A 20,610-nucleotide genomic window follows, 5' to 3' on the forward strand; every position below is an offset into this window, starting at 1 on the left:
TTTTTTGAATGTGAAGAATTAACAAATACCATCCTAATTAGCAATCTTCGTTAAATTTTAGATCCACTCGTAGCCAGCTGAATGGAAAACGGTAAATCAGATCTGTGGCACAGACACTATGTGGTTGAAACAAATCATCTAGCTGGTGACTGCTTTAGTGCTTGAGAAATTGTTCCAAAATTCACTGCTGTCTGATTGTACAATTAGTGGAGTCCATCCATTATTTCGTAGGTTTCTGCTCTTGAAATGAAAGTTAGCAAATTCCTAGTCCAGTCCAGTTGCTCTGTATTGATACTCTATCAATTATATCAAGACATCTGAAATGAATTGATTCACCGCTGTAGTGTTAGCTCTTTAAATTTTGTTAGATTAGATTAGTTTAGATTAATTATTCATTCCGTAGACCCACGAACGAGGGGATCCTCCTGGGTGTGGAACTTGTCAGATAAACACATTACAAAAATGAAATTAGGAAAACTTGAGTTTCATTATTTTTAATGGTCCTCAGTCAATAAACAATAAAATTATGTACATGAGTTAAAATTAAACTTCTAATACTTACGGGTTTAATACTTACATCTGCTTTCATTAAATCCATCATTGACACAGTAGCTAGTTACTTGGCCATTGCAACCAAGTATTGTCAAAAATGAAAGTAAATTATTCATTTCAATGATCCTTAGTTAAGAAGAGTCAAATTATGTACAATTTAAAATTAAACCTCCACGATTTACAGACTTAAGACTTACATCTGCTTTCCATACATCTATTCATACAGCACAACCAAGTATTGTCAAAAATTAAAGTATAATGAATTTTCATTAAAATGGTCTACTGTACTTGTTGAGAAATTCATGGATGGAATAGAAGGAGCTGGTCACCAAAAATTATTTTAAGTTATGTTTCAACTGTGCCTTGTCTGAAACTAAACTCTTAATGGTTGCTGGTAACTTATTGAAAATATGCGTTGCTGAGTACTGACCCCCTTCTGGGCAAGAGTAAGAGATTTTAAATCTTAATGTATATTGTTCTTATTCCTAGTATTGATACTGTGTACTAAGCAGTTAGTTGGAAAAAGAGATGTATTATTTACAACAAACTTCATTAAAAAATAAATATACTGAGAAGCAGTGGTTAGTATGCCCAATTCTTTGAATAGGTTTCGACATTTTGTTCTTTGATTTACACTATACATTACTCTTTTTATACACTTTGTTACTCTAAAAAAATTTTCTCGGTTTGTGGAGTTACCCAAAAATATGATACCATGTGACATAATGGAGTGAAAATAAGCAAAATATGCCAGTTTTTTATATTTATATCTCCTATGTCTGACATCATTCGCATTGCTATCACAGACAGGCGCTTTAGCAATTCGTTAGTATGTTGCTCTCAACTGAATTTATCATCAAGTTGTAATCCCAAGAATTTTACGCTCTCAACTTCTCCTACTTCCATGTCATCATATTTTATACGCACACGTTCTAACGCTGCATTTTAATCAGTTGAGGTAAGTCTTAGGACTGTTATTAACACTTGGTGATCTCCGATAAATTCCTTTTACACTAGCCATGACATCGCCAACTAAACGCATCCAGACAGATTGATCTAGTTGTGAATCCTGCATATGAGTTTCAATGCTCCCGATTCGACAGTTTTATTCCGGTAATGTTCACCGGCTGTTTGATGCCGGCGATCTGCCACTTGGAAATTCATATGGAAAAGTACAGAACCATGTTTCAGCAGTGTCATAGGAATATTTCAGCCAAGAGCGGTTTGCCTCTGGCTTGCATCTATAATCAATTCTTCAAACTTCACTTGTATCTATCTAGCGTCAGAGGGATAGAAAATGAAAGATTAAAGTTTTGTAGCATGAATAAGGTTACAGGCTATCCTTCTTTAAACAGAAATTCGTCCATGGAACAGATGTGTTTGTCTTAAAGGAAAGATTCCAGATTAGATTTTAAACTTGCTTTAATACCTGTTAGTCATTTTATGTTATTGGGTAAATGATCAAAACTTCTTGTTGCTGCATACTGAACTCCGTTCTGGGCTATTGACAGCTTTAATATTCTATAGTAAAGGTCATTCTTCTTTTGTTGTTATAGTACAGACATAGTCATTACTCTCAAATTGTTACGGATTATTTATGGCGAATTTAATTGGCAAGTATCTTGTGAAGGTGCAGTTAAAATGCCCTACTCACTGAAGAGGTACGTACAAGGTAACTGCGTGTAAACACCACATATTATTTTTGCTGCTCGCTTTTATGCAATCAGTTCTTTCTTTCAAAGATATGAGTGACCCTAGAAAATTATTCCTTAAGACATTATTGGATGGAAATATGTAAAATATATTGATTCATTGTATGACGAGCACCAGTAGATTAATTTCATTGTTTGGGAATTCGGTCATATTTTTCTTCCACCTCTAGTTTTCGTCAGTATGTACACCAAAGACTTTGGAGCATTCTACGCCGTTTAGTGACTCCTGCTCATGTGCTACAGCATTTGTTGGTACAACTGTTTGTTTTACAGAACTGAATACAGAGTTTTATCTAAAAGTGTAGTGTACGTCCATTTTCAGAGAACCAAGAGGTGTGATAGAGGTCGTGGTGACCTCCTGTGGACGTTGATGGAACTGGGTTATCAGGGTTCAAGAAGCCAGTAATTCACCACCCTGGGGGGGGGGGGGGGGATAGCATGACAACATCATTCTTTACACATTCATTTATTGTTCATCAATTCCAACAGTTGTGATGACACTCGGAGAGGCCAATGTCTCCTGTACATAAACGATAGGCAACTTGCGAAGAGATACAGCCATAAGAAAGCTGCCTGACGGCGAAAGCTGCCTGACGGCAAGCAGGGTCATAAGGCCGTGGGTTGATGACAGCAGCTGACCACAACATCGGGAGGCGGTCCACAGTGCAGACTAGACACTGTCCGACTGTACAACACGGGACGCGCTGAGGCGTCAGGGTCGCGCTGTGAACTAAACGTGGATGAGATGGCTCACAGCGCCAGCGGTGTCTGCCCACACGAGCTGAGGCACGCATCGAGAATTTTGTCCGCTCAAGCGAAGGCGGCTGAGCGACTGCACCGCTCTGGGCTGAAGCCGTAGGCCACCAAGTGTCCCGCCGGTTAGAGGGCACTGAGTCAATAACACTGGTCTCAGGGTGAGCAACAGGGCCGCTGCTGGCAGTGGCAGAGTCCAGAGGAGGAGACTGGTTGATCCATGTAGACTCATAGAAGTTGGTAGGTCCCACGTCGGAGATGGTTGCTGGTGGACTGCAATACATTTGGCTAGAAATGAGGAGTACTTACTAGGGGCACTCAGTAAGTAATGTAAGTTTTTTGTGAAAGCAAGCTGGTTTTATTCAGAGTTCCAATAAATCATATAATTCCCATTGCTTTTGACTACAAAACCGTATTTTTCAACGTAATCTCCTTTCAATGCGACGGCTTTACGTTACATTACAGACATTACAAGGAGGACTTGTATGCCCGCATGGTCGCCGCTGGAGCCAACGTCTTGCTGCATCAATAACCACCCCATCATCACGTTCTGCTTCCCATGGAGTGCATCCTTCACTGCGCCAAACAAATTGAAGTCGGAATGTGTGTGATCTGGGCTGTAGGGTGAATGAGGAAGAACAGTGCAATGTAGTTTTTTGAACTTCTCTCAGATTTGTATGAGACTTTGGATTGTCATGGAGAAAGAGACTTTAGTTTGTGTGTGGCGACGAACACGCCTAAGGTCCTAGGTGCAGAACAATACATTTCAGAGTTTATCGTTGCACAATGAGGGAAGACATCAAGCAGAATAACCCCTTCAGAGTCCCAGAACACTGTCGCCATTACTTTACCGGCTGATGATGGGCTTGTAAGGTAGCAGATTTTGCACCTTACGTGATGCTAAATGAGTACTAATACACTGGAATACACAGAGATAGCCATTTTAAAAAACGAGATGATTTGCCCACCGGTAGGAGAGAATGGACACAGAAAAGGAAATTGTGCATGTCATGTCAAAATGACGAGATGGCCGCAGAGTCTGGAACACGGGCGGCCCCCTTTGTCGGCTGGAACTTAAGACCACCAAAGAGGTTGGGAGAGGCTGGGCATCACAGCAAGAAGTGAGAAGGAGCTATATGCGAAGGAAAGAAAGACGATTTCGAGCCACAGTGGAAAATTTGCGGAAGACTGTGAAAGGTTAGGCGCAGAGCGCGTAGAGATACATATTAAAAGTTTGGCGGCAACAGTAACCGCTGGAGAATTCTGTGTCGTGGGGGGTGGGGGTGGGAGGGGGGGGAGGGGGGGTACAAACGCGCACGGATGCATGGCAGTCTGTGTCGTGATTGGCTACCAACGCGGACGGATCCATGTGGCGAAGAACGGCCAGGTTTGCAAAAATCTGAATGAGGACACTGGGGTCGACTCGGGACTACAGCAGTCGCGGTGTCTGGCTGCCGTGTTTGGAGAGCGTGGAGAGATGCAGGTTGGAAAAATTACCGGCATTGAGTCAAGTGGTTACTTTCCAAATGTGAATAGTGTAGAGCATACGACTCCACACACGTAGCATTATCTGTTACTCTGAGAAGAGAAACAGATTTGTACTGACTTGTGGTGTTCATATGCAATCTGGAGTGTACCTTTGCTGCCGCGCACTTGAGTGGACCAACTACTCTTGGCATATGTGCAAGTAGTTTGAGTATTGACTCGTGACGGACTCCGCAATTGAACACTTACGTACAGAGTTTACGGACACAAACCACGTCCACTTTGGAGATTAAAGCCAATCTCGCTCACGGGGAAGACGGCATCACGACGTTGGCTGGGCCGACCGTCCTAATCATCAGGGACAATTACGGTGATATCAGCAATCATCAGTCAAAGTAGGGCACTGTAATTCTAAATGAGTTCGTATTCCACTAGCTCTTTGGTCGGCACTCTCTGAGTCTGTGTCCGTTCATGCAGAAGTCCACTAGAGTCACTTGGGGTTCAGTGTTGACTTAAGTAGTTAGGAAAAGAGGATACATTGTGGAAATGATAGGCTAGTTAGGTTAGCGAGTGTACTGGATTGTCATGTTAGGCTAGAAATATTGCTCATCCTGTTTTCTGAATAAATCTTAATTTGGTATCAGATGCTAATCACCGCATTATTGATTTCGTAGCTAGCAATCACCATATTTTTGTTTAATAATTAGAGTGTACTGATAATTTCGATGCAAATGATACTGGGGACATAACGGCGCGCTTAAACAGGGCCAACTTAACTCAGATAGCAACTCAAGGTTGACGAAGACTACCAGTGGACATTTCTCAATATATCGATAATTCTACAATAAAAAAAACCCGTGGCTATGAACTTTTCCTTCGGAGAGGTGGTGTGATCTACTCCATGGACTGTCGTTTTGTTTCCGATCCGATGTGGAGAACCCATGCTTCATCGTCTATGATGATCTTCGACAAAAATTACCTCGTAACGTGCAAGCAATTCTGCGTGGATGGTCCTTCATTGTTCTTTATGTTATGCGGCAAGGAACCTAATGAGCACCTACCTTTGAGTATCCTAACTGGTGGATGAGCGTGTCAGTACTACCAACAGAGAAGCCCAGTTGAACAGCAGGGGTTTGATTGTGAAACGTCGACCTCTTCGAATGAGAGTGTACGCACGTTCCAACATCACAGGAGTCAAAGCTGTGTGCTGCTGACCAGCACACAGGAGGTCGGACGGGGTTGCACGACCTTGTTCCGGTGATGACAGACGCCTCGCACAACAACTGACCGTGCTGTTGTTCACTGCCAGGTCTCCATAGACATTTTCCAAGCGCCCCGAAAGACACTCCATGTCAGCTCTTTGCTTGGAACGCACCTCTATTACAGACATCATTTTGAAGGCTACTTATAACGCCGCCACCTATCGGTACTTCTCAAACAATGGGAGCTGAAGCGGGTATATTCCACGATGCGTCCCACAGCAAATTCCGCATTTTTTCAACTGAATTTGGCCGACAAAAAAATGTATTGCATTACTTATTGGACGCCCCTCGCAAACGTGCTTGGCCTGTCCTCGATTTGCAGAAGCATTTGCTCCTACCATTAAGCCCCAACAGAACCATGGTTCAAATGTGAAACAAACAGGTCCCTCATGCTGCAGTAATTCCGCCTTTTTGCTGCGTCAGTGCTACTACACCTCTGGTCCCTAGGTTTGGCTATAGCATGTGGTAACTGTCTCCAAACCTTGGAGACTGTACTTGTCATATCGGCAGGTCAGCTCCGATGTAACTTCACCTTGCTGACCCGCACTGACTCGCTTCCGTAGCTTCTTGCGTTAGCTGTGGGAGATGTCTCGATTTTACTCCGCCGTCCCTAGTGGATTACAGGGGTTGCCCAAAAAGTAAGTTCCGATCGTTCGCGAAATGGAAACCACAGTGAAAACCAGAAACGTTTTATTTGCAACACTTAGGTACACCTTCCACCTACTACTCTACATAGTCGCCGCTCCAACTTCGAGTTTTCTCGTAGTGTTGTATCAACTTTCCAGTATCCTCGTCATACAAAGCAGCCGCCTGTCCTTTCGGCCAGTTATCTGCACTGGTCTGCAGCTCGTTGTCTGTGGAAAATTTTTGTCTTCATAGCCAGTGGTTTTTGTGAGCAGAGATGAGACTCAGGGGGACCAATTACGGACTGTATTGTGGGTGATCAAACACTTCTCACCGGAAACGCTGCAGGAGCGTCTTCATTGCCCCTGCAGTGTGCGGCCGAGAATTGGCATGAAGAAGGAACTGCTTAGCAGTTGTGCTATGTGAGCTCCATGACACAGGCGAAATCTCTAACCAGGCCCTCATACTTGGCGGGAGACGCTATTCCCTACGCATCTTTACCTGCTGGCTGTTCACTCAGAACTGAAAAGAGCGATGCGACACGATTCATGGGCATACTAGAGACACTGCCCAACACATCTGTGCAGAGCTTTACCCGATTTTTCCAGTGGTTTCCATTTTGCGACCTATCGGAACTTACTTTCTGGACAACCCTCGTATTTGTGGAGGAACACACCTCCCTCTTTCAGAAGACATGAAATACCGGATCCAGCTCATGTCAGTTGTGAAATGCCTCGAAACATATTCTAAAAGTTGACAATTATACACAGTACATTCAGTTCCCTTTTGTACACTAGTCAGTTTAAACCAGAATGTTCATTGGCTGTTTCTTAATTTTGAAAGGTACTTTAAGTAATTAATCTACTGAAATATTTTGCCTCTTCATAGTAGCTTGATTCCATTCCATCATCACGTACAACCTAGTACACGTACATCACCGAATTCTCTTTCCTTGTCAAATTCCTCAGCAATCTGCAACAATAAATTATGCCCCTTAGTTCTTTCTTATTCTTAGCGATTCTTCTTGTTTATAAGGCAGCTTCTGTCAAAGTCTTACTCAACTAACATCACTTGCATCGGGTGGTCAAATGCACTCCTAGCTGGTGCACTGGGAGTTCCCTGGGGTGGGCAGTTTTCTGCCTGAAGAAGATGCAGGTGACACAAAGCAAAACCAGTACAACAACAGTACCAGAAATCGAGATACTCATGGTGACGATGTTATAGAGCTGGTTATCGTAATAATGCCGTAAAAGCTAGAACATTTACTCAGTGGTAATTCCGTCTTTCTGTGAAGCTATAAGCTTATCCAAGCTATAAGCTTATCCAGTAGTTTTAGAGTTCAGTTTAAATAAGTCAGGTTCTGGGTTGGCAACATGTCTAATGATTTTCCTGGTAAATACAGCGAATGTTTTGTCAGGTTTGTTATGGATTTTCTAGAAACGGTAGCTGGGAATAGGAAAGTCATTTCCGCTACATCACAGCGTATTGTAATTCAATCTCGTTATTCCCTTGGGCGTCCTTGATTGTTCACTATCACTAGCTATGGAGCAAATACCGAGTAAACCCAATGTGTACCCACATTCAAAGTAGGGGTGTGGTGTCCAAGCATCCCTCTGGCATCCTACCGGTATTACCCAGGAATAACTGCACTTCACACGCCCTTGTGCCATTCCGATCCATCCCGGTTGGGCATATTGCAGTCCTCTCTCTTTCGCACAACCGGAGCTCATCCGTTGACGTCACTGCATAGTTTCTCCTCTCTTTGGAGATTATCAGTATCTGAGTTTTAATTTGTAAAAAATTCGTCCGTGGCTTCCCATTTCACCAGGAACGAGTGCATCGTGAAACACCGGTAATGTGCATCCACACATGTCAATGGGAACCGAACCAATACGTGAAGCCTTGTTCTATCGCTGTTAATTTCGACTATTGCCATATGATAAAAAAGGGACAAGCTTTGTTCCAAAACACTTGGTTCCAAAGGCACTTGGTGCAGGGAGTGGCAACTGACCCTTAACATAGACAAATTTAATGTATTGCGAATACATAGAAAGAAGGATCCTTTATTGTATGATTATATGATAGCGGAACAAACACTGGTAGCAGTTACTCCTGTAAAATATCTGGGAGTATGCGTGCGGAACAATCTGAAGTGGAATGATCATATAAAATTAATTGTTGGTAAGGCGGGTACCAGGTTGAGATTCATTGGGAGAGTCCTTAGAAAATGTAGTCCATCAACAAAGGAGGTGGCTTACAAACACTCGTTCGACCTATACTTGAGTATTGCTCATCAGTGTGGGATCCGTACCAGATCGGGTTGACGAAGGAGATAGAGAAGATCCAAAGAAGAGCGGCGCGTTTCGTCACAGGGTTATTTGGTAAGCGTGATAGCGTTACGGAGATGTTTAACAAACTCAAGTGGCAAACTCTGCAGGAGAGGCGCTCTGCATCGCGGTGTAGCTTGCTTGCCAGGTTTCGAGAGGGTGCGTTTCTGGATGAGGTATCGAATATATTGCTTCCCCCTACTTATACCTCCCGAGGAGATCACGAATGTAAAATTAGAGAGATTAGAGCGTGCACGGAGGCTTTCAGACAGTCGTTCTTCCCGCGAACCATACCAGATTGGAACAGGAAAGAGAGGTAATGACAGTGGCACGTAAAGTGCCCTCCGCCACACACCGTTGGGTGGCTTGCGAAGTATAAATGTAGATGTAGATGTAGAAAGATTCTACTATATGCTGCTGTTCTGCCGTTAATCCTTGCTATACCTACCGCAGGCCAGTCATGCAAATGTCGGGGAGGTACCAATGTTGGATTTAATTGCCCATGTGCTACGAGGGTGAGTCAAATGAAAACCTTAAATCTGTAATAACAAATCGAAATTTCGCGCCGTTATCTTGTAAGTTGGTAAGCGAGCTACAAATAGCGTGCAGAATGGCCTGTAGGTGGCAGCATAGTGCAGATGCACACATACCGCCGCAGTGTCAGTATAAAGATGGCCACCCCACTTGCAACTTGCACCAGGGAAGAACGGAGTTCTGTTATTCGGTTTTTGCGTAGTGAAGGTGTGAAACCTATTGAAATTCATCGAGGAATGAAGGTTCAGTACGGTGATGCATGTTTGTCACAGCAGCAAGTCTACGAATAGAGTATGAAGTTCGCAAATGGTGTGACTTCAGTGGAAGATGCTCCTCGTCCAGGTCAGGCACAACGAGTTGTGACTCCACAGAACATTGCAGCAGTTGAAGCCATAGTGAAGGAAAACCGCCGAGTGACAATTAATGACACTGCAGCATGTTTACAGATTAGTCATCGGTCAGCTCACCAGATTGTGCATGATGTGTTCCAGTTTCACAAAGTGTCTGCAAGATGGGTGCCACGGCAGTTGACTCCTGAAATGAGAGAACGACGTGTTGATGCTTGTGAAAAATTTCTTCTGCGCTTTGAACGAGAAGGTGATGGCTTCCTTCAAGAATCGTTACTCGGGACGAAACCTGGATTGACTTCCACCAACCGAAAACGAAGAGAGCGAGCAAGGAATGGCACCATTCCTCATCACCAAGTGATTTCGATATGTTTGGACCACTCAAAGAGGCAATGGGAGGAAAGAAGTTCCGTTCTGATGAAGAGGTACGCCACGCGGTGCATGAGTGGTTGCTCGGACTACCAAAAGAATTTTTTTTCTAAAGGAATTTATGCACTCTGAAAGCGCTGGAGGACTTGCATTGAGCGTGGGGAAGATTATGTTGAAAAGTAATACAGGTTTGTACCACTTCTGCACAATAAATAATATTTTAAAAAATATTTAAGGTTTTCATTTGACTCACCCTCGTACATGATGTAGTGCCTCCTGCGATGGTGTTACTACCACACTTTGCATCAAATACGCTGTCAGCCGTGGGTAGTAGCTACCGTGCTACGACCGCTCTCGTATCCAGTAAGTTCAGTTGAGCCTGTACCACATCCAAATCCCGATTACCCATTCTCATCGTCTTCGTGTACCCTGTTAACTCCGCAGTTAACATTCATATCGTCCAAGTGTTTTTCAATACATGCTGCTCCAGATTTGTCAACTCCGTTGTATGGCACTCCACAGTTGCCTTGTTGCTGTTCAGTACTACCTACACCCGCCCAAAAGTGTCATTTCATTCCCGGGTAGCAACATGCGTGGTCTAGGGGTGCCGGCACGGTAGCTCAGCATGCTCGATCAGAGGATTAGCTGTCCTCTATAATAAAAAACTGAGTGAACGGGTCAACGATGAACTTGAACGGATGTCATAGGATCTCCGCCCCGAACAAAGGCAACCGCCCCGAACAAATGCAAAGGACAATAATGAACAAAATGATATCAAAAACAGGGTAGCGTCTTTGATTAGTAATCAAAATGTCCTCGGTCCAGGATTCGAAACCCAGCCCTCTTAAATTTTGATTAATACTCAGCATTGGCGGCCGAAGACTTCCAGCAAAAGAAGTCACCCTATTCTGCCAACAGCCTTGTCAAAGAGGGCACAGGAGCGGACAGAGGTTCAGGGCATTCTCTTGTCCTTGGGGTAGGAAACTGCCCCAAAGGCGGAAGAATCAGCAGTGATTAACGGCATGAGGATGCAAAAGGCAATGGAAACCACTGCTTTTAAAACACATAACGTGTATCCACGGGACATGTGGCCTGAAGTTGAAAAAAGTGTCATGATGATCTCTCCATTTGCAGAAGATTCTGGAATAGTCTCCCATTAGGATTTCCGGGAAGGGACTGCCGAGAGGGAGGTGATTGTGAGAAAAAGACTGAATGACCAACGAAAGGGTATGTTTTTCAAGTCGGGGCGTGGAATGTCAGAAGCTTGAATGTGGTAGGGAAGCTAAAAAAAAATAAAGAACAAATAATAAAGAACAATGTGGCACACCTTCATCACAGGTCATTGCTCTTTCTTACAATTAGTTCACGAAAATTACAACACATTATTTGTCTACACAGTATATTCTAAGCTTTTCTGTTTTTGTACCGCTAGAGGGAAAGATAGGACTGGTTTGAGCTGCGAGTCTTCGATTACGTTAACATTTTTATTTGACAAAATCTCAAAATTTTGCAGCCAACATTCGGCAAAGCTATGTGCTAAGGTTTAAATTTGCGTTATACCACGTTATGTCTTTAACAGTCCAACACTGAGAAGACCCAAAATGCAATTTCACAATTTAAAAATAAATATCAAGATTCACAATTTAAAAAAATTAATACAACCCTAGTATCCCAAAATAAACTCAAAACACAAAAACAACAGATTCCTTGAATAATTCTACAGGTTCTTGGATCATGAAAACTGCCCAACAGCAATCAGCAAAAATACACGTCTTAAAGCCTTCCCAAAACACTGGAACAGCGAGTTCATTGGAACAAATTAAAGAAAGGAACAATGTTGTGTAGTGTGCTGAATACTACTGCACTGACTGACCAATATGCAGTATCTCGCGCAGAGGCAACCTAATTTCATAACCGACCTTTTCAACACACAGTAATTAGAGATCAGCCTAGTAACAGCAAGAAATGTTTCCTGTACAAATTACTGCATTCTCGGCAAGAGAACACACTACCGATTACATCAGGGACAAAGCTAATCATCGCTTGTCACAGAAAGTTAGAATAGCCCCTGCTGATCACACACTCACAGAGGCTAAGTCGCCTTGCAGGAACAGCCCACGCAGATGACCTTAAAGCAAAATGTCTCACCACAACGATTCGGGCAGCCCACTCTTCTTAATGTCAGCCGACTCGACCACCGGCTGCCCAGGGGTAAAATTAAATCTGTCATTGCTCCTTTGATAGGTAGGTTATTCAGGTGTGCCACATACAGCTGAAACCACTCATTCGTGATTAGATACCGCAAAGCTACACTACTGGCCATTAAAATTGCTACACCAAGAAGAAATGCAGATGATAAACGGGTATTCATTGGACAAATACATTATACTAGAACTGAAATTGTGATTACATTTTCACGCTATTTGGGTGCATAGATCCTGAGAAATCAGTACCCAGAACAACCACACAACCACCTCTGGCCGTAATAACGGCCTTGATACGCCTGAGCATTGAGTCAAACACAGCTTGGATGGCGTGTACAGGTACAGCTGCCCATGCAGCTTCAACACGATACCACGGGTCATCCAGAGTAGTGACTGGCGTGTTGTGACGAGCCAGTTGCTCGGCCACAATTGACCATACGTTTTCAATTGGTGAGAGATATGGAGAATGTGCTGGCCAGGGCAGCAGTCGAACATTTTCTGTATCGAGAAAGGCCCGTACAGGACCTGCAACATGCGGTCGTGCATTATCCTGTTGAACTGTAGGGTTTCGCAGGGATCGAATGAAGGGTAGAGACACGGGTCGTAACACGTCTGAAATGTAACGTCCACTGTTCAAAGTGCCGTCAGTGCGAACAAGAGGTGACCAAGGCGTGTAACCAGTGGCACCCCATGCCATCACGCCGGGTGATACGGCAGTATGGCGTTGACGAATACACGCTTCCAGTGTGCGTTCACCGCGATGTCACGGAACAAGGATGCGACCATCATGATGCTGTAAACAGAACCTGGATTCATCCGAAAAAATGACGTTTTGCCATTAGTGCACCCAGGTTCGTCGTTGAGTACACCATCGCAGGCGCTACTGTCTGTGATGCAGCGTCAAAGGTAACCGCAGCCATGGTCTCCGAGCTGATAGTCCATGCTGCTGCAAACGTCGTCGAACTGTTCGTGCAGATGGCTGTTGTCTTGCAAACGTCCCCATCTGTTGACTCAGGGATCGAGACGCGGCTGCACGATCCGTTACAGCCATGCGGATAAGATGTCTGTCATCTCGACTGCTAGTGTTACGAGGGCGTTGGGTTCCAGCACGGCGTTCCGTATTACCCTTCAGAACCCTCCGATTCCATATTCTGCTAACAGTCATTGGATCTCAACCAACGTGAGCAGCAATGTCGCGATACGATCAACCGCAATCGCGACAGGCTACAATCCTACCTTTATCAAACTCGGAAACGTGAGGGTACGCACTTCTCCTCCTTACACGAGGCATCACAACAACTTTTCACCAGGCAACTACGGTCAACTGCTGTTTGTGTATGAGAAATCGGTTGGAAACTTTCCTCATGTCAGCACGTTGTAGGTGTCGCCACTGGCGCCAACCTTGTGATAATGCTCTGAAAAGCTAATCATTTGCATATCACAGCATGTTTTTCCTGTCGGTAAAATTTCGCGTCTGTAGCACGTCATCTTCATGGTGTAGCAATTTTAATGGGCGGTAGTGAAACAAACTGTTGGAATGTTGATTTTTACATTGCATTTGCCGCTGCGAAGTAGTGGCCGACATTTGCTATGGGATTAAGGCCGGGTGATTTAGCGGGCCAGTGGACGTGCGATAAGGTACCTTGCTCGTAAACAGCGTGTTCAGCGAAGTATGCCTGCAGCCCTGTGAACACTAGATTGTGAAGAGCATACTCATCATTGAATGTGCAGTATAACGCCGATCATAAAGTTTCCGTTTGATGGCTGTACAGTTCGGAATAGGTATACCAATCAGGCAAAATCACAGTGAGTATTGAGCCATCCGTACCACCGGCGCACCAGATCGAAGCTACCCATGCAGTAAAGACAGTGTCGTGCTGTGTGAGGAAGTACGTAACTAAATGCTGTACTTTCTCGTCCGACAGGAACTGCCGATTTTTTTAAGGCCTTTTTTTTTTTTTAACGGAGCGAAGGTGTGATAATCGCATGGGGAGAGATAGGAATATATGCCGGATAGTCGAATGTCTCTCATTCGAGTGTTGTTGTCAGTACTGGATGTGACTGGTCTCCCGGATCCACCGGCGTTTTGTGTCGAATCCGGTCCTGGTCCCACTGTATACGAGGGTTGGAACTTTAATAGTGGCAGCTATTTATTTACAGCTCTTACAAACTAGATAAGTGTTTCAGAGTTTTACTGGCCATTAAAGTAGTTACCAGAATTGTGCACAACCCGTTGCCAGCGATGTGGAAGTCGTAGGACACTCTTAGCAGTGCCAGTTGTATTGACAGTTCGAGCGGCGTGGTCTGTTACCCGGCGAATTTGTAGCAGTTCTGAAGCGAATGCCAGTTTAGAAATCGAGTTCAACTCACGAGAGCTTACGTCAGGGGAGTGCAGTAGGTGGTATACCACTTAGCAGCCCCCTCAGTCAAACAAATCAGTAACAGTGCTTGAAGCATTGTCCTGAAAAATGACGGTCAGGTCCTGCGGAAAGTGTCATCACTTCTGTCTCTCAGCTGGTCGTTGGTTGTGTTCCAAAAATGAACACAATACAGACAGAAGTGATGACACTTTCTGCAGGACCTGACCATCATTTTGCACGTACAGTGCAAGCTGTTACTGATATGTTTGACTGATGGGGCTGCTAAGTGCTGTACCACCTACTGCACTTCAGGGACTTAAGCCCTCGTGAGTTCAACTCGTGCCGGCCGTTGTGGCTGTGCGGTTCTAGGCGCTTCAGTCTGGGACGGCGCGACCGCTCCGGTCGCAGATTCGAATCCTGTCTCGGGAATGGATGTCTGAGATGTCCTTAGGTTAGTTAGGTTTAAGTAGTTCTAAGTTCTAGGGGACTGATGACCTCAGATGTTAAGTCCCATTCTGCTCAGAGCCATTAGTTCAACTCGATTTCGAAACTGAAGGAAACACTTCACGGCTATCGCTTCGGTTCTGCTACAAATTCGGCGGGCAATAGACCGCACCGCTGGAACTGTCACCACAACTGGCACTGCTAAGAGTATCCTGCGACTTCCACATCGCTGGCAACGGGTTAACACAATGCTGGTGACTACTCTGAAGGTCAGTAAAACTTTGAAAAACGTATCTATTTTGTACGAGCTGTAAATAAATAGTTGCCACTATTTAAGTTCCAACCCTCGTATATTCCTCATTCTTTGGATGTCTACCGATGTTTGTCCTTCGGTAGCCAAGAAGAGAGTAACAGCACTTTGGTCCTGTTTGGACGCTTTTGGTAATAACGTCTCCATAATTCACGTTTCCGCACTTATCGTACGCACGTTGGAAACACATGACATGATTGTTTGCAGGTGACGCTGTAATTTACCGTCTAGTAAAATCATCAGACGATCATTTCGAATTACAAAATGATCTAGAGAGAAGTAGTATGAAAATGGTTCGATGAACCCTCTGCCAAGCACTTAAGTGTGAATTGTAGAGTAACAATGTAGATGTCGACGTAGAATGCTCATTAATCCCCAGCTTGCACGTCGGTGCTTATACTGGGTGTCTCTCCTAATAGTTGTATGGCGCATTTCCTCTGTAGCTCGGTGTATATTTACATTTTGGCTTTTGCAATGTATAACTGGAAACAACCCAAATAGATACTGATGATCACGTCTTTTATGCAACCCTCAATCTCGACGGAAAGCGTCGGCTTGTTTCCTATTACGATCAAAACGATTTTTAAAGCGTAATTCAATGTGCCCATTTGATAGAGGGGTTCCAAACTAGTCGCGTGCGATATTCCTTTCATCGATGAGTATTGACAGGGAGAGTAAAACACGAGGAATAACCAGCACTCCAACAGCAACTGTCTAACCCTGTCCCGCGGTGTCTGCTGCCGCCATCCAGTAAGCCTAGCACCGTTTAGTCACTGCTGGAGCACTGGTTATTCTTCAAAAAAAAAAAAAAAAAAAAAATGGTTCAAGTGGCTCTGAGCACTGTGGGAGGTCATCAGTCCCCTAGAACTTAGAGCTACTTAAACCTAACTAACCTAAGGACATCACACACATCCATACTCGAGGCAGGATTCGAACCTGCGACCGTAGCGGACTCACGCTTCCAGACTGTGGCGCCTAGAACCACTCGACCACCCCGGCCGCCATTGATTATTTTTCCTGTTTCACTTCCCCTCTTATTATCATTCGATAAAACAGATATCGCAGTAGACTTATTTTGGACAGGCACGAAAATTACGTTTTAAAAATGATTTTGTTTGTAAAGGGAAACAAATGGACGCTTACCGTCTACGCTGGGCGACGCATAAAAGACGTGACGAGCAGTGTTTTTTCGGTCTGACTCCACCTATACATTGCAAAAAAGAAATTGCAAATACACTCCTGGAAATGGAAAAAAGAACACATTGACACCGGTGTGTCAGACCCACCATACTTGCTCCGGACACTGCGAGAGGGCTGTACAAGCAATGATCACACGCACGGCACAGCGGACACACCAGGAACCGCGGTGTTGGCCGTCGAATGGCGCTAGCTGCGCAGCATTTGTGCACCGCCGCCGTCAGTGTCAGCCAGTTTGCCGTGGCATACGGAGCTCCATCACAGTCTTTAACACTGGTAGCATGCCGCGACAGCGTGGACGTGAACCGTATGTGCAGTTGACGGACTTTGAGCGAGGGCGTATAGTGGGCATGCGGGAGGCCGGGTGGTCGTACCGCCGAATTGCTCAACACGAGGGGCGTGAGGTCTCCACAGTACATCGATGTTGTCGCCAGTGGTCGGTGGAAGGTGCACGTGACCGTCGACCTGGGACCGGACCGCAGCGACGCACGGATGCACGCCAAGACCGTAGGATCCTACGCAGTGCCGTAGGGGACCGCACCGCTACTTCCCAGCAAATTAGGGACACTGTTGCTCCTGGGGTATCGGCGAGGACCATTCGCAACCGTCTCCATGAAGCTGGGCTACGGTCCCGCACACCGTTAGGCCGTCTTACGCTCACGCCTCAACATCATGCAGCCCGCCTCCAGTGGTGTCGCGATAGGCCTGAATGGAGGGACGAATGGAGATGTGTTGTCTTCAGCGATGAGAGTCGCTTCTGCCTTGGTGCCAATGATGGTCATATGCGTGTTTGGCGCCGTGCAGGTGAGCGCCACAATCAGGACTGCATACGACCGAGGCACACAGGGCCAACACCCGGCATCATGGTGTGGGGAGCGATCTCCTACACTGGCCGTACACCTCTGGTGATCGTCGAGGGGACACTGAATAGTGCACGGTACATCCAAACCGTCATCGAACCCATCGTTCTACCATTCCTAGACCGGCAAGGGAACTTGCTGTTCCAACAGGACAATGCACGTCCGCATGTATCCCGATCCACCCAACGTACTCTAGAAGGTGTAAGTCAACTACCCTGGCCAGCAAGATCTCCGGATCTGTCCCCCATTGAGCATGTTTGGGACTGGATGAAGCGTCGTCTCACGCGGTCTGCACGTCCAGCACGAACGCTGGTCCAACTGAGGCGCCAGGTGGAAATGGCATGGCAAGCCGTTCCACAGGACTACATCCAGCATCTCTACGATTGTCTCCATGGGAGAATAGCAGCCTGCATTGCTGCGAAAGGTGGATATACACTGTACTAGTGCCGACATTGTGCATGCTCTGTTGCCTGTCTCGATGTGCCTGTGGTTCTGTCAGTGTGATCATGTGATGTATCTGACCCCAGGAATGTGTCAATAAAGTTTCCCCTTCCTGGGACAATGAATTCACGGTGTTCTTATTTCAATTTCCAGGAGTGTATCTGCCGAAAGAACAGAGAAAATGTGTCTGAGGACTTTTAGGAGAGACACGCTGTGTACGCGCATGGTGGTTGTGCTACGTTGCATTGCGCTGCAGCAAACCGTCAAACGGCCCATACTTGACACGGGGAATGACGAAATAAACATACTTGGTTCATGTATGCGGTAATCTGAATGAATGAGCCCAATGCCTGGCAAGAAAAGCAGCCCTGAATAAACACAGAATAATCTCCGGTCTGAATTACAGCATCCACACTGTGCAGGTTAAACGGCTTGGAGCACTCGATGCCTTCCATCATTTTAAAAGAGGGAAAATCGCAAATCGTCTGACCTCACTACATACCTCCATCGGTTACTGTCCAGTTCCTGTGTAATTTGGCCCTCAAAAGACTTGCAGCTTCATGTGCTCCATTGCTTGCAGTTCTGTTTGCAACGTTAGCTCGAAAACTAACACACACTGGTGTGAAAGTTATGGGATAGCGATTTGCACAAATACAGATGGCGGTAGTATCACGTACACAAATATAAAGGAGCAGCGTCATTTGGTACCCAGGTCAGTCAATTGAAAAGGTTTCCGACGTGATTATGGCCTCACAATTAACAGACTTTGAACGCGGAATGGTACTTGGAGCTAGATTCAAGGGACATTCCACTTCGGAAATCGTTAGGGAATTCCATATTTTGCGATCCACAATGCCAAGAGAGTGCTGAGAATACCAAATCTTAGGCGTTACCTCTCACCACGGACAACACAGTGGCCGACGGCCTTCTTTTAACGATCGAGAGCAGCGGCGTTTAAGCAGAGTTGTCAGTGCTAACAGACAAGCAACAATGAACGAAATAACCTCACAAATCAAGGGATGGTGGTAAGTACGGCAAACGTAACCTTTAGGACAGTGCGGTGAAATTTGGCGTCAATGGGCTATGGCAGCAAAATACCGACGCGAGTGCCTTTCGTAACAGCACGACAACGCTTGTAGTGGCTCTCCTGGTTGGACTCTAGGCGACTGGAAAACCGTGGCCTGGTCAGATGAGTCCCGATTTCAGTTGATAAGAGCTAATGGTAAGGTTCGAGTGTGGCACAGACCACACGAAGCCATGGACCCAAACTGTCAACAAGGCACTGTGCAAGCTGGTGGTGCCTCCAAGATGGTGTGGGCTGTGTTTACATGGAATGCGCTGTGTCCTCTCGTCCAACAGAACCGATCATTGATGGGGAATAGTTATGTTCGGGTACTTGGAGACCATTTGCAACCATTCATGGACTTCATGTTCGCAAACAACGATTGAATTTTTATGGATGATAAAACGCCGTGTCACCGGCCCACAATTGTTAGCGACTGGTTTAAAGAACATTCTGGACAATTCGGGAGAATGATTTGGCCACGCAGATCGCCCGACGTGAATCCCGTAGAGCGTTTATGGGACGTAATCGAGAAGGCAGTTCGTGCAAAAAACCCTGCACCGCCAACACCTTTCGTAATTATGGACGGCTCTATAGAAAGCATGGCTCAATATTTCTGCAAGAGACTTCTAACGTATTAAAAAACTAAAAAACCCGCCTCGATTGCGAAAAAAGAACCTAGTTTTAACCTAGGTTTCGGCGTAGATAACTACACCTTCTTCAAAACAACAATATAACCCACAAGTGCCTAAGAAGACCTTTGTCAATTATTAAAAGAACACCATAGCTATAGATTTATAAACGAAAAAAAGGAAAACACAAACAGTACATATGTACAAAGTCAAAACCACTACTTAACTTGATGGTGTACGCTCCACCTCACACCGGTCTATGTTCGGTGGGCCATGACCCGCCATAAACAGCAAGTTGCCAACTTAATGTCTCTTTTTTCGCAATCGAGGCGGGTTTCTAGTTTTTTAATATATTAACCAACGATTGCTGACGCGCTGCGATGTTGAAGGTTCTTAGACTTCTAACGAGCTGTTGAATCCATGCGACGTCGAGTTGTTGCACTAGACTGGACAAAAGGAGGTTCGACACTATACTGGAGCTATCCCATGACTTCGGTCACCACAGCGTACCACAGGGTACACCGGCATTCGTTGACGGCAGCAGTTCCTGTAGGGTCTGAAGCCGACTGTCATAGACATGGCGCGGAATCCATTTCCGATCACTGCACTGCCCTGTAGGATCTTTTACGACCACTGTTCTTACGCTGTTTTGCATGGCAGCGAGTGGTACGCCATCCCTTGTAGACACGCCGGGCAAGTCGCGTCGATACAGCAACAAATCAGGGAGTTTAGTTCACTGTGTAGCCAAGAGCACATCCAAACACGATAGCTCCTTTTGCGGTTCTCCGTGACGGCTGCAGGTCGATTGGACTTTCGTCAGCTCTGGAGCATCACATGACCGCCAGGTAACAGTTGTACAGCATCTTCAACCCTCCAGAGCCAACTGTGTGCTCTTTTATGGTATCGACTAATGTGACTTTGTCATTTTGTTGTGCTCTACGTTAAAAAAAGTCTACAACTTTCACGGCTTTCCACATGCCAAAGGTCCCTTTTCACAGTACCCAAGGAAGACGACTAATATAATGCAACAGTTTTACCCTTTTCAGGGTAATTAATAGATCTCTTCCCCAACCACAGGCTCCTTGACTCACACCTATTAACTTTGTGTGGCGTATGTTTCTGGCGTAAAAAGCT

General features: G+C 45.3%; 1 protein-coding gene across 4 annotated transcripts in view; it reads left to right on the forward strand.

Annotated features, from left to right (window-relative positions):
- Nucleotides 1–20,610, forward strand: part of LOC126281437 (dihydropyrimidinase-like) — a 293,010-nt gene that overhangs the window by 166,036 nt on the left and 106,364 nt on the right. The gene's annotated exons all lie outside the window — the stretch shown is intronic.

Source organism: Schistocerca gregaria, chromosome 7 (genome assembly GCF_023897955.1).
Source record: "Schistocerca gregaria isolate iqSchGreg1 chromosome 7, iqSchGreg1.2, whole genome shotgun sequence".
NCBI lineage: Eukaryota > Metazoa > Arthropoda > Insecta > Orthoptera > Acrididae > Schistocerca > Schistocerca gregaria.